This window comes from Polypterus senegalus, chromosome 7 (genome assembly GCF_016835505.1).
Source record: "Polypterus senegalus isolate Bchr_013 chromosome 7, ASM1683550v1, whole genome shotgun sequence".
NCBI lineage: Eukaryota > Metazoa > Chordata > Cladistia > Polypteriformes > Polypteridae > Polypterus > Polypterus senegalus.
This window is the reverse complement of record NC_053160.1, coordinates 158039332-158055262: the sequence shown is the minus strand read 5'-3', so window position 1 is coordinate 158055262 and position 15931 is coordinate 158039332.

The window sequence follows — 15931 nt, the reverse complement described above, 5'->3', positions numbered from 1 at the left end:
ATCCATCCAGCTTCAAACCTGGTTATCCAGAACAAATCTGCGGAGAAGCTGGAGCCAATTCCAGCAAGCATCTGACGCAAGCCAGAAACAATCCGAGATGAGGAAGCTAGTCCATCACAGGGTGAACACACGTGTGTCAGGGGCCAGTTTACCTTCACCAATCCACCTAACCAACATGTCTTTTGACCGTGGGAGGACACAAGAGCACCTGGAGCTTCACACAGGGAGGACCTGGGACACGAACCCTGATCTTCTACAATGAGCAAGTAATGCTACCACTGTACCATCAGACCGTCCACCAAATAATATTTAAGAGGAATCCTGTATGGGCTAGTACAAAAATGTAGTAGCTATATTTTAACACACTCCTGAAAACCATCAGGATGATGTAGGATAAAGAGTGGAGGTAAATTAAAAGAGGGGAAATAAAGTAGGCTTGAAAATTGATAAAATGGATACAAAACCTCAGATGTTACGTAACACTTAAATCAAACAATGCTCACTGTTTTAAAAGACTTATTAAAATCATTTAAATATTAAAGCATAACTGAATTAATCTAATTATTTCTACATAGTACACTGGAAATGAAACACTGAATCACATATAGATAGATAGATAGATAGATAGATAGATAGATAGATAGATAGATAGATAGATAGATAGATAGATAATGTGGCTGGCGGCCGGAATCCTTACCTGGCCAGGATGCCCAAAGTGTGGAAGAACTGGGGGAGAAAGTATTTTAAGGATAATTTCTCCCCCAGGCCGACAGAGGGCAGCCCCCTTGATTTACAGTGGCGCCACGTGTCACGAGCACGGGAGCCCAACCCGTGTTCCACTATTTGACCACACTTACACCACACCCAGAAGTGTGGCTGGAAAAAGCTTGTTGGGCACCAGGAGTTCTTCTAGATGCCCTATAAAAAGGGGCCAGTCCCCACCATTCGAGGGCCAGAGTCAGGAGGAAGAAGAAGACAAAGTCTGAGGAGGAGTGGAGGTGGATGGACTGTGTGTTGTGGTGTTGGTTTTGTGCACTTTTATTATAAATAAACTGCGTGTTGTGTGTTGAACCTGTGTTAGGGTGGCTGTACTCATCCGGGCTTCACAACTTTATTTGTCCCCGGGTGAAATTTTGGCTTTTATAGATGCTCTTTAAATAAATAAATACATAAAAAGGTACATATGTAAACAAATAAGTAAATATACACACACATACTTTGGTGTGAACACACACTGTAATTACTATAAAGTGAGGCATTATGCAGATGTATTGCTGTTGGTATAAAGGAGCCCCTGTAGTGTTTCTTGACACACTTCTGCTGAATGATTCGTTGGGTGAAAATCCTCAGTGTTAGTGTATCAGAGAGAGGATGTGCAGCATTGTTCATAATGGCATTCAGTTTTATTTTAATTTTCTCCTTTGCTGCTACCTTCAGGGGGTCCACAGTACATCCTATAACTGAGGTTGACCTATTTATTAGCCTTTTGATTTGGTGGGCTTCTCTTGAAGTGATGTTATCAGCCCAGCACATCACAGCATAGAAAATCACACCAGCCATTACAGAGATATAGAAAATGTGAAGATGGCACTACTCATATTAAAGGAACGCAGTCTCCTAAGAAAAAAAGAGCCTACTCTGTTCTTTGTTATATAGTTCTTCTGTTTTCCAAGACCGATCCAACCTGTCATTAATGTGGATTAATATAATTAATAGAATAAAACACAGTGAATTTAAGCAAAAGCTGTGGTACATTCAGGCAAAGTAATGTTCACACAAGTTATTTAATAATGTACTGAACAGTTTATTTTCTTCCTCGATTCCCTTAAAAACACTGGATACTTTGCAGAACTGGTGAAATTCCCTAATGCAATTATAAAATTTTGATGCTTGAAGAGCTTTTTGATAATTTGCTGTGACTCATTGGAGACTTCATTGACATGTTGCCTGCAGTGCACACCTAGCATCTTCTTAATTTTGTTGTAAAGAAGTAAAGCAAGCTTTTTCCAGAAATAAAACGTGAAAAGAAAACACTGTTATAAAAGAATTCTGTGCTGGTGTGAGCAGATCAGAAAGTGGATGAATAGATGGGCAGATATAATAAAAGAAGCAAAGTAAAAAGCAACAAACAACTTTGAATAGGGGCCATTGCACTTAGGAAAATATGAAAAGATTTTAACTATGCAATGCCAATATATGACACTTGAAGTATAAGCTGGAGAATATATTACCTACTGGGAGTTTTTGGGCAAAAGGATAGTGGATAAACTAGAAGTTAAATCCTTTGCAAGGCACACTCACTACCTCCATTTCTATTTACAATCACAAATAGACCTAACATGCATGTATTAGTAAGTGCGACCCTCAAGATAAAACACATGTGAAGAAAGCAAGAATGTCAAAAAAACAGATATATGCAGTGACTATGCCAAAAGTCAATCCCAGACCCCTGGGGCTGTGAGGCAACAGTAATAAACAATGTGCTACCATTACCACAATCCATAAAGTCTATAGACCATTAAGGCATGAAATAGTAGCATATGGACCCCGTGAAATGACCTCTAAATGAAACTACCATTTTATATGAAAAGCAGTAATTGCATTTCTACCTCATGATATAATCCTCAATGTTGCAGATCTTTGTCACTTAGCAGTCTCCTTTTCTACAGCACAAATGCGGTGTTTTACAGTATATGGACCAAGCTTAGTCCTGAATTGTGAAGATGCAGGTGTTTGAACACACAACATAAGAACTGCAACATATGTGTTAGTGCAAGAAAAGAAATTGTATAGAAATTACCTCTTGCACTTCCTATCATTTCAGATGTGCTTTGTCCTTGACATGGTGTTACCACAATTTTGAATGCTTCAGACCAAACTGGAAAAGGTTCTACATTTATATCAGTATAGTAGCATTTCCTGGTCATGAACTAATCAATTGTACTTTGTAGCACACCCCCCGCTTATTGCCAGTGCAGAGGGTGTTACCAGATTTACATAGCAAGGAAGCCGCTATGCTTTTAAAATGAGAGATGGATAAAATCAGGCCAACACCTAAGCCCTACCGAATTTCTACTCTGCCACCCAGATATTAACAAAACCCAGGAAAAAGCCCCTTAAGATTAAACACACCAAACACACAAATATATAAAATGATCCTTATTTGCTAGAATAACTATTTACAAATATAAAAAATACTAAACACACCCCACAAACAAACCCCCACACAACGATGATTATAGTCCTGAAAAAAAAAGTCCTTACTGTAAATGATGGAAGTGATTCTGGAAATGGACACTAGGGTTAAATGATGGCAAGTAGTGCAGAATGCTCCTATTCAATGAACAACTTCCTGGAATATGGATAGTGAAATTCTGTCCTACCACCGGAGTGCAGAAGAACAGTCTTCGGAGGTGCACCGCTTATCTAAGAGCATTGATGGACTGAATTGGGAGTAAAAGAAACCTCCATGATCCTTACATCTAGTGGCCGAGCACCATCCTTCTTCACCACAAAAGTCCAGTAACTGAAAATGTTTAGAAGCTGCTGCTACAGATGATGTTGATTAGAAAATGGTCCACTCGAAAAGTCCCGCCACATCCTTCTCTTCCGGTTTCATTGGTATAGTGCATACAAACCACAAATTACAAATCCCACAAGCCCCTCCACATCAGTTCAAACCTGTTTAAAGAAACCGACCCCAGTTTACAAACAGAAATCGGTGCACCCATTGTTGTTATTCAAATTTAACAAACACTCAACAGGACATACTTATATAGAAACAAAAACCCCCTATGCAGCCCCGCTACAACTTGATTAGAGGCATTTGGATCTGGTTAGCTTCTTAACTGGAAGTGTTAGGAGGCCACATACCTTCATAGGCACAGTTGTGGCATGTTGGATATTTTTTTGTTTTTATATCTTGGTCATATAACAAGGTAAATATGTCATTTGAAGTTTGCCACATCAGATTAGATTTATCCTACACTGTTGAAAATAAAGGTACCATAGTGGTTCTTCAGCACAATACCATAGGGGAAACATTTCTTGTTCCCAAAATAGTCTTCCATATGAAGGTTCCAGAAAGATAATTTATTTATTTAGATCCATAATAGACTCTATACATAACCATGAATATAGATGATAACATACTTATAAAATCCCAATGGATTCCTGATTTTAAAAGGTCTCTCACTGCATACGATCACACAGGCATGTTCTCTTGCTCTGTTGTTTTACGTAGCCTACTAGGCATTATTAATTTCTGTTTTGTCTGTACATTAGGAAACTCTTCAAAGTCCAAAGAACCAACTTCATATGATTATTTCCCAGAAAGTGTCAAGCAAAGGTCTTATTGGGATTTACATAACCCAGTAAATAATCAGTATGTTTAAAAGTGTGCATGGTGGAGATTAGCTATTTGTTAGTTGTGTCCTGATATGTAAAGCCAAACTACTGAAATTGGGTGTACTTACTTTTTCACACAATTGTAGATTTCTACTCAACTCGGAATAATACTCAAAAGACTTCAAAGTTTAAAAAATACTTTTCAACAAGCCAAAACATGAGAAATTGTTTTAGCGATAACACAAAATAGCAAAAAGAAACAATAAGAATCCACAGGACTTCAGACTCGCTGCTCCTATCTACTGTATGTTTCTTTGCTGCTGTCCCTCAGGTGAGCAATGTCTTGCTTTCTCTGTACCTGCTCTAGCTGTGCATCTTTCACTCCTTTAGCCTATTCGTCATGGCAAAGTTCCTTTCACCTTTAAAACCAATCTAGTTGTTACTTCTGGATGAAACCCTGGTGTCACTTTTGGGCTGAGGAGTGTTTCAGAAAGTGCCTTGTAGGGATTTTTGGATACACAATCAGAGATCTGATAATTGAAAGTACACCTTATGAAGAGGATTTAGGAATTGTAATGGACTCAACACTATCAACTGCCAGACAGTGTTCAGAAACCATTAAGAAGGCATACAGAATGTCAGACTATATGGTACGATGTGTAGTGTATAAATCCATCAAGGTTATGTTGAAGCTTTATAATGCACTGGTAAGACCTCATCAAATTGCTCTGTGCAGTTTTGGTCTCAAGGCTACAAAAAGGACATAGCAGCAGTGGAAAAAGTCCAGAGAATAGCAACTAGGCTGATTCGAGGGTTACAGGGAATGAAATGTGAGGAAAGATTACTAGAGCTGAGCTTTTACAGTTTAAGCAAATGAAGATTAAGAGCAGACATGACTGAAGTATTTAAAATTATGAAAGCAGTTAGTACAGTGGATCAATATTGTTATTTTCAAATGAGTTCATCAAGAACACGGTTCGAAACATGTTGAGAGGAAATTTCGGACAACCATTAGGATGTTTTTCTTTACACAGAGAACCACACACACAAGGAATAAGCTACCAAGTAGAGTGGTAGACAGCACAACTAAAACTTGACTTTATGTTATTTTAGAAGAATTAAGTAGATAGGACTGGTGAGCTTTGTTGGGCTGAATGGCCTGTTCTCATCTAGACTGTTCTAATGTTCTAATTTTCCAGACTTCAGAACATATTCTAGCCTTTCATTTCTTTTCTCTTTCACTGGCGCCTTCCTCCCTTAGTTCACCAATGGGTCTATCCTTCTTCCAGTGTACATAAATGTCTCATTTTTCTTGATGATATATTTCCTCAGGCGATCCTTACTGTTATGTTCCATCCATGATCTCATCACAAGTATGTATTTGTGTATTTGACAATTTCGTTGCCTTTTCAATATTTTATTAATTATATTTTTGGATTTGTCTATTTTTACTGTATTATTCAGTATATGGCCAAAACCTTGCGGACACCTGACCATCACACCTATAAGCTTGTTGGATGTTCTATTTCAAAATTATGAACATTAATTTGGTCAGCCTTCACATTTCTGGGAAGGCTTAAAACAACATTTTGCAATTTGTCTGTGGGAATTTTTCGGCCTTCACCCAAAAGAACATTTGTGAGGGACAGGTACTCATGCTGAACGAGTAGACCTGGCTCACCACTGGTGTTTCAGTTTATCATGAAGGTATTCAATAAGGTTGGGGTTAGAGCTCAGTGCTGTACAGGCCACTCAAGTTTCTTTAAGCCTTTAGAGACCTGGCTTGGTGGAACAGAGGAGTACCTTCCCACTGATGAGAATTCAAGGTTTTAAGTCATTTGTGATGTGTTACCTGCCCTTCAAAGCGTAAATGGGGAATACTTGCAAATGAAATGCTTACCATAACAGTGTGTGCTACCGGGTAAAATGATTCTGATTTCTGTCTGAAACCACATCTGAAGAGTGAGCAGAAGTACTTGGATGTGACATGCTTAGTGGTTTAGCATTAGTCAGTAGGGCACACTGCCATAATTAAGAAGTACAGAGATAGCAAACGAATGTAAAATGCAACAATTCTAGATTATAAAAAAAAAATATGTTATGCATTTTGAATTACTGTCCTAGCCTCTTTGTAATGTTGCCTTTTATTGACAAAACAGAACAAATAGTGATAATTTATTTTTATGGTGGTACATTGCTAATCAAAAATATAGTTTCTTATCAGCAATTGACCTTTTACTATTGCCTCTGTTTAAGCATTCTGTCTGCATTTTTTAGCATAATATTAAACTCATTATTCACTATTTTCAGGTTAAATTATTCAAATCAGCAGAAGTGCAATCATGGTTATGTTTTAGCTAGTCATTCTTCTTTCTTCTTCATTTTAATACAACAGGAACCTGTACATCTAAGGACAGAGATCTAATCATGAAGATTGTGTTTAATGATACACTTCTTTTAAAATGTCATAGATCACTAGCTGTTCTGAATAATTCCTGATATGTTCCTTTCATTGCTTACAAATGTGAATGGGCTTTCTGTCTAGACTACACACATTGTTCAGTGGAAAAGAGATTAGTTTATAATGTTTAGTAAAACATATTATTCACAGTACAAACTGTAGTTATACTTTTTTCTGTAATACTGGATGATTTTCTAATGCAGTGAACAGTTTAGATGGCTATAGCAGAGAGATGATGGAACTGTGGAACTGCTTAAGTGTAGGGAATGAAAAACAGCTGGGATAAATGTATGTCTGCCGGCCATTTGGAAAAGTTTCAGTCTTTTACTAATGGGAACATTTCACATTTTTAACCTGTTGAACATAAGCACCTATAGTGTTTATAAAACATAGTCATCCCTTAGAAATCTTAACATTTTATTGTTATACAACTTTAATTCAATTTACTCTTTTGTCATTCATAAACAGAAAAAGACTAATGTCAAAGTAAAAACGGATATTTGCAAAGTGGTCTAAATTAATTAGATGTATCAATAACAAAGTAAATTATCTATATATTCACCCCTTCATCTAGCTATTTAGTAGATGCACCTTTGGCAACCATGACAGCCTTGAGTCAATGTGCACAGGTCTCTCTCAGCTTTGAACATTAGGACTCTTCAATGTTCCCCCTATCATTCTTTGTAAAGCTGCTCTATCAGGTTGCATGGGAACTGTGTGTGAACAGCCTATGATGGTGAGGGTCCGCTCCAGGCTCCCTCTTCCCATTTGGGAGCATCTTGAACCCGACAGAGTCGATAGTCATGACCAAGATGAGCTGACAGATGGGGACAAATCACACACAGAGCAAGGGGATGGTGTAAAAGTGTTCAGTGCTGTTATTAAAAATAAATCAAAACAGTGTCCAAATAAATAAGTGTCGTGATTCCAAAACGTCCATAAATAAATAATCCATAAAAGCAAGTGAAAGGTGGGGGATAAAATCACAATAAATAAATCCTTAAACCCTTAAACTGCTGGAACTGGCTAAAGTCGGTTTCCAGGGCAATTTGCCAGCGCGCTGGAGCTGATCAGTCAGTACCGTACATTCGTTGAGCAGCCAGCTCATGACCACTGCTGCCCCCTAGCGAATCAGCATCACATTCCCTGGGATTCAGCCGCTGCACTAGACTTGGTTTGATGATTTACTGAATTTCAACAATGGCGTCAGTTGCACCTTGTACAAATAATAACAGATTGTTGCAGTAGTTTTTTAAATGGTTTTTACAGTTCATTGGCAGTGTGTTTGATTAGTGATTAGTGTTGCAGTAATTGTGATGCTCTTTGCATGAAAAAAATGTGTATTCCATTAAAATTTCACTTTTTCTTGGTGAATTGTGACGTTTCCTTAAAAAGTGCAGCAAAAAAGTATTTAGCGTCCAGGGTGCATTAACCCCCCAAGTATTTGGCAGTGTAAGGGTTACTACAAGAGGTTAAAAAAACAGTCACGGGATCCTTAAGGTTCTCTTCAGAAACGGATGATCACAGCCCACCTCCTTTTTTATCTCCCCAGCTCACCCATAACTCGCGCAACTGGAAGAAACTCAGCAGCCATGATCTTCGTCCCCCGACTCCCATCTTGGCTGCCTCCACACAGCGGCACTCCTCCCGTCATCCTTCACGCTCCCACAGTCATACCTCGGATCCTTGGGGAGGTCATCAGCCAAACTTGCCCCGCTCCGCACCTTTGATCAGTGGTGTAAACCATCCCCTAGACTGTCACGATCTACGCTACTTCACAGGACCTCTGTTCGCGCTGCCTTCCCTCTCTAGGTGGCCGGATCTTCCTGCCCGAGACTGTTCTTCCACCGCATTTGAACTACTTATCTTTTTCTCATTCTATTTTCCTCCCCTCTGACACTCATGCTTCTCTTTTATATGGGGATGTGGCACAACAGTAGCAACTAGCAGCTCCCGGTATCAATTCCGGACACAGGCAAATCATCAACCTGTGCATTTAGGTGTAAAAACGCCCATGCTGCATTGCACCTGGGAACCGCTCCCGCCATGCTACCATTCCCCCTCAAAGCCGTGAGTGCGGCGATTATTTATTTAAAAAGTAGCAGACCTTTACTTTATCACACAGCCTTTGTCAAGTCCAGCCATAAGTCCTCAATTTTAACGAAATCAAGAATTTTATTTGGCCACAATAGGACATACAGTACCTATAAACATTGTTATTTAAGCCATTCCTGTGTACCTTTGATCTTTGTATGCACAATCTCTCCAATCTAACTCACTGTAGCTTGTAACGCCTTCAGAGTCTCATCAGTCTCTGGGTGGTCTTCCTACTAGCCTTCTTCGTGCCCAGTCACTGAGCTTTTGTAAATGGGCTACTCTAGTCTGATTTTTAGCTACATCAAGAAATATTTCCTTTTCTTCATTCCCTGACTTGCGCTTTTCAATCATCTTTTCACTGAGTTGCTTGGAGTGATCTTTTTGTCTTTATTGAGTAAGTGAAGTCATCACACTGACTTACCAGTAATGGAATCTTCCAGACAAGGAGCATTTATACTACAATCAATTGAACCCCTTGATGATAAACAGGTGGTCTCCATTAAACTCATTATGTGACTTCTAAAGCCTTTTGGCTGCACCAAAGATGATTTAGGCTTGTCATAATTAATTGGGGGCGGCACGGTGGCGCAGTGGTAGAGCTGCTGCCTCACAGTTAGGAGACCCGGGTTCGTTTCCCAGGTCCTCCCTGCGTGGAGTTTGCATGTTCTCCCCGTGTCTGTATGGGTTTCCTCCAGGGGCTCCGGTTTCCTCCCTCGGTCCAAAGACATGCAGGTTAGGTGGATTGGCGATTCTAAATTGGCCCTAGTGTGTGCTTGGTGTGTGGATGTGTTTGTATGTGTCCTGCAGTGGGTTGGCACCCTGCCCGGGATTGGTTCCTGCCTTGTGCCCTGTGTTGGCTGGGATTACTCCAGCAGACCCTTGTGACCCTGTGTTCGGATTCAGCGGGTTGAAAAATGGATGGATGGATAATTAATTGGTGAATGCAATACATTATTTAAAATTTCATAGTTGTAATTTATTTAGACCACCTTATAGAGATCTGCTTCCTCTTTGACATTAGTGTTTTCTGTTAATCAGAAAAAAAGCCAACTTAAACCCATGATGATTCAATGATGCATAATAAAAAACACTTCACTTTCAAGGAGTGAATACTTTTTATAGGCGATGGACTTAACTATTTTAATCACACTGATGTGGTTGTTTTTTATACAGTCTTTCTGACTATATAAGGCAGCATGAACACTATTTATAGGTGCTAAGCAATATATTGCACTTCTGCCTACAGGATATGTGCACACTTTCATGTACATATTGTGCTCCAGACCGCTGATAGTGAAAGACATTTTATGTGCAGACATTTTAACTTGGTGGGCAGCAAGGTGCTGCAGTGGTTAGCACTACTACCTCAGAGATCCATTGTTCTGGGTGCTCCAGTTTTTCCAAATGACGTGCAGGTAAGGGTGTCTGATAACTCTAACCTAGCTGAAAGTAAATCAGAGGAAGTGTGTGCCTGACTGTACCCTGAAACAAACTGATGAGTATGTTAGGTTGATTAGCGCCTCCAAATTGCTGCTGCAGTTTGGTTCACAAAGTTATTACAAAGTTGTCCAAAACATGTTTCTTCCATCTTAAAAATGTTAGGAAATTAAGGCGCTTTCTAAATAAACAGGATTCTGAGAAATTAATTCATGCATTTATCTCTAGTAGGATTGACTACTGCAATGTGGTGTTCACTGGCTGTTCAAACTATTCTTTATACAGCCTCCAGTTAATCCAAAATGCGGCTGCAAAAATTATTACAAGAACAAGAAAATATGAACACATAACTCCAGTTCTTAAATCCTTACACTGGCTCCCGGTTAAATTTAGGACAGATTTCAAAATCCTCCTTTTAACATATAAAGCATTAAATGGCCGAGGTCCGGCTTACTTGTCTGAACTTATGATTTACAAGCCTGAGCGCACTTTAAGATCTCAAGATGCCGGTCTGCTTATGATTCCAAGGATTAATAAAATAACAGTGGGAGGTCGAGCTTTTAGTTACAGGGCCCCTAAACTGTGGAATGGTCTTCCTGCTTCTATAAGAGATGCCCCTTCAGTCTCAGCCTTTAAATCCCGGCTGAAGACTCACTACTTCAGTTTAGCATATTCTGACTAGAGCTGCTGATTAACTGTACAGACTGCATCTCTGTTGTTAGTCATTAGCACTAAAACATAAGTAACATGATTGTTATGATTTGTTACTAACCCTCACCTATTCTGTTTCTGTTCTCGGTACTCAAATGTGGCAATTGGTGCCACGGCCCACCTGACAAGTTGTTTGCCTGCCTGTGGTAAAGTCATCCCTGATGGAGGATCACAGGAATCATGGGAAAAAGGGGTCATTTCATCGGATTGGATGGCCGAGCAATGTTTCAGCCGTGGAATGGCCAAATCAATCAATCAATCAACATTTATTTATATAGCACATATTCATACAAAAAATGTAGCTCAAAGTGCTTTACAAAATGAATAGAAAAATAGAAGACACAATAAAAAATAAACATAAGTCAACATTAATTAACATAGAATAAGTAAGGTCCGATGGCCAGGGTGGACAGAAAAAACAAAAAAAAACTCCAAAGGCTGGAGAAAAAATAAAATCTGTAGGGGTTCCAGACCAAGAGACCGCCCAGTCCCCTCTGGGCAATCTACCTAACATAAGTCAAACAGTCCTCTTTGTATTTAGGGTTTTCATGGAAGGACCTGATGATGATGGTCACGTAGACTTCTGCCTTTCAGTCCATCAATGTTGGTGCATCATGATGCTTTGATTAGGTGGTGGTGGCACAGGCCGCCACCACAAAGAAACCGGAAAAAGAAACAGAAGAGAGAGTAGGGGTCAGTATGGATTTTGGAGCCACTGTGAATAGTTATTATGAAGAATTGAACATACAGAGTATCAGTATTAAGTTAAAGTGAAGTTATGAGAAGGCCATGTTAAAGTAATGTGTTTTCAGCAGTGTTTTAAAGTGCTCTACTGTATTTGCCTGGCGAATTCCTATTGGCAGGCTATTCCAGATTTTAGGTGCATAACAGCAGAATGGGGAGGCAGCTTGATGGATGAGGTCTCCAGGACTCTAAAAATATCCAAATCTTATTATGTGATATCATCTACTGTTAAATTCTGCTCCGTACTTCTAAAATCTTTATTATTATGCTGTATTAAGGATTTGTTCTGTTCTGTGTATTGTATTGTATTGACCCTCTTCTTTTGACACCCACTGCACGCCCAACCTACCTGGAAAGGGGTCTCTCTTTGAACTGCCTTTCCCAAGGTTTCTTCCATTTTTCCCTACAAGGTATTTTTTGGGAGTTTTTCCTTGTCTTCTCAGAGAGTCAAGGCTGGGGGACTGTCAAGAGGCAGTGCCTGTTAAAGCCCATTGCGGAACTTCCTGTGTGATGTTGGGCTATACAAAAATAAAATGTATTGTATTGTATTGTATTGTATTGTTCAGGCTTCAGCCTCAGTGACAATTCACTGGATTTAGCAGGTTTGCAAATAGATGTATGTTAATGTTAAAACTTTTGCACTGGAGATTATGTGTGCATTGCTTATTACAATAGCTCTGGAAATACAGGGAAATAACACTTATATTTGTGTTAAGTACTTTACTAATGGTACATAATGCACCATTACCCTGAACAAAAAGAAGGCAAAATGTTGACAAATGGGGCAATATGCCAAACTAACAACTACATTTAATGACAGCTACCAAAATGATTGTTTACTCAGCACTGGCATTATTACTAGACATTGAAAAGACAAAAAGTCCTTAAACCAAAGCATGTTTAAGTGTGCCATATGCTTGCTTCATTTATTTTAAGGAATATTTAGCAATCCCCAGACACAGAGAAGTGTAATGGGTACAACAATAAAGGTCCACTGATGATTTAAACCATGAAATTGAAAAAGGGTATTCTATTCATGAATCTGAGTGCATCGTTCCTGGGGGAATAATCAAATGAGAGGAAGGTAGGAGAAAAGTGTTAACAATGCCATCTGTCATTTTTTGGAAAAACAGCTTGTTGCAGCCTAGCTCTTGATGTGGAGGGTCCCAGTTTGACTTTCCCTTTGTAAACATCTTTTTAATTCCTATACACTCCACAAGGCCATCACCATCTGCTAAAAAATTGAACTTTCATACAACTTAAAAATAGTCAATGGTCAAGATAGTTTGAAAAACAAAATAAACGTGCACCTGAATGGAGATGATGCATTAGACAGGCAAAGTTTATGTTCGGAGGTGCAAACTAAAAAAAGTTAATCAATATATAAGTTGAGAAGCCAGTTCAAAAATAGAAGTTGTGGAAGAAACCCCTGAGGAAGACAGGAATAGTTCAATCCATCAATCTTTGTTAAGGCACCGGTGAGTGCATGGATTAATGCGCTGCAAGGCAGAAGAGCAAAGTTCCCCTTTTCGGTCGGCTTTTTTATATTTTCTTCCTCCCTTCCCCTTCCCCTTACTGCTCAAAAAGCATAATATAATTTACTGTACCTAAGCAATTCATTTTATATTGCAGAAATTGGCCAACCATTTCGTCATCTTTCCTCTGTCTAACAGACGCGTTCCTAAAGAGGAAGTTGTCCTAGGACAGCTTACTGCACCCTGTCCTATGATGGACGCCTGTATGAATAACCTGTCATTATAGCAAAACAGCTTTGTCAGCTTGTAACCCTCAGTAACTTGCAATAAGTTAATTTTTCTGTCACAAAGTACATGAAAGTCAGGCTAATCCAGACAGGTGTACAACTTGTATGAGTGCTTTTGCATTAGTATTTAAGTCATTTTTTCAGTTACAGATGAAAAAAATAAGTATATGATGATTGCAATGCAAGAAAAGTGTATTTTTACTATTACAGTCTGGAATTTGTAGATTCTTTAAAACTTACAAAAAATATATAAAAAAAAACCTATCATTTGGACAAACAAGTTTTTTTTCTTTTGCTTTGAATGAAATTCACATGACATATGTTTGCAAAAAGTGATCATCCTTTGAATAGGCTTATTAAATTAATGAATAACCATAGTTACCACAGAGACCTACGTTCTTATAACAACAAGTACTTTGTGAGGGGCTCATTAAATTTGATCTTGGTTTCTTTTATTTCTTTTTTTAATTATTACTGCTGCTATTTTTGTTATTCATTTTTATTGTGACATTGTCCACCCTACTTTAGTTTGATTTTTTTAACGTGCACCATCATCAGTTATTTCATCTTACATGGGCTCCACCATATTGTTGATGCCAACTTCACCCATTGCTATTCATATTGGCCAACAGTGATGCAATGCTTGACATCAGTAAGCTGCCATTATAAAAAATGATGTAACACTCTGACTGGTGTCAGAACTTTGGATTGCAAAGGAAAGAACCTCTGACAGCTTAATAGTAAGGCATCTCCAAATAAAGAATTATTGTTGAGTAGTTTTTGACTTATGCTATTGGTATATATAAAGGCTGTTTTTTGCACCATTTGTTTTTCTTCTTTACATTTGTTGGGAGTAGCTTTATTTTATCAGAACATTTTCCAGATTTTTTTGCACTTTTCAGTGCAAGCATTGTATTTTTCAGCATTCCTTCTCTTAGCACTGTGATGTACATACTGCACATGTGCACTAGGAGATAATTGGTTAGGTAGGCACTTGCTTCTGGTGTTGTAATTTCTCTGGTATCAAATACTAAAATGAGGCCTAGCCACCCATGCAGAGCCCTCGTGTTCAACATGAGTTTCCCTCAAACTTGAAGTAGACTGTGGCCTGCACAGACACAGAAATCTCAGCGATAAAACAATCCTTATCATCAGAGCCCTGTCATGTAGACACTGTACATGTGCATTAGGAGCTAATTGATTTGGTAGACACTGTTATTTGACTATTTATATTCCATTAGGGGTGAATCCTTGGGGTTGGTTGATGAAGCATGCACAACTTCAAGTCCTTCTGATCATTTTTGCCAACAACCCTCTATTGATTTATTTGTTATCATTAGGGTGCCATTTCCTAAAAAATGAATGTTTTTTGGCTCAAGAGGGACAAAAATAGGAGGAAACCTCAAAAAGCTCAATGACTTACATAGCTATATCATATCTGGGATTCTTCTTGTGAGTCAGAACGTGCCTGACAAAAAAAAAGCTGAATTAATTTTCAAATTGTTCATAAGTAATTTTTTTGAACACAATAAACTGCCCAAAGTTCATTAAGTTGGTTTTTTTTTTTTTGAAAACCAGTATTTCATAACAGCAAAAATTATAATGACAACAGTGAATAGTAAAGCTTAAATATAGATAATCGTGTTATCCCATTAAATTTTGTAGTTCTGGACTCCAGTGTATGCAAACTAACACCCACTCCCCATCCCTAAATATCTAAATCTAAATAATTAAAAAGATGTCTTATGTTGAAGTATATTTCTCTGAGCTTTGATTTGGCTATGTCTGTTGTTGAATTACGAGGGACGTTCAAAAAGTTTCTGCACTTTTTTTAACTCTATTTATTAAGAATTTCAAAACCAAATTGCATCACTTTTCTACATAGTCACCTTTGTTTGCGATGCAATTTTCCCAGCACCGTACCAACTTTTTAATGCTCAATTCCTACTCCTCCTGCCTTCACCGTTTCCAACGAAAATATAACAGTGTGCAAACTTTTTGAACGTCCCTCGTATAAAAACCACAGACAGTATAGTAAACTGCTGTAAATTAGCCCAATATGATTACATATATATTTTGCCATGTATTAGGGTCTATTCAAGATTGACTCCTGCCTAGCACCAAGTCCAGGCAGATTAGACCTGGGCAACCCTAAGAAGAACACAGCTGGTCCAAAAATTTAATAGAAAATGAAAAGATAATGTATACTGCTTCAAAAAAAAAGCATCCATTTTATGATTTTACATAATATAATTAAATAAAGATCTAACAAATTTATATTTCAAGACAAAATTCTGAAATTGTGTTAATGTATGCATGATTTTAGTTTAATAAGGGTAAAGTCTTTAAGTACAAGCTTAAATACATATTAA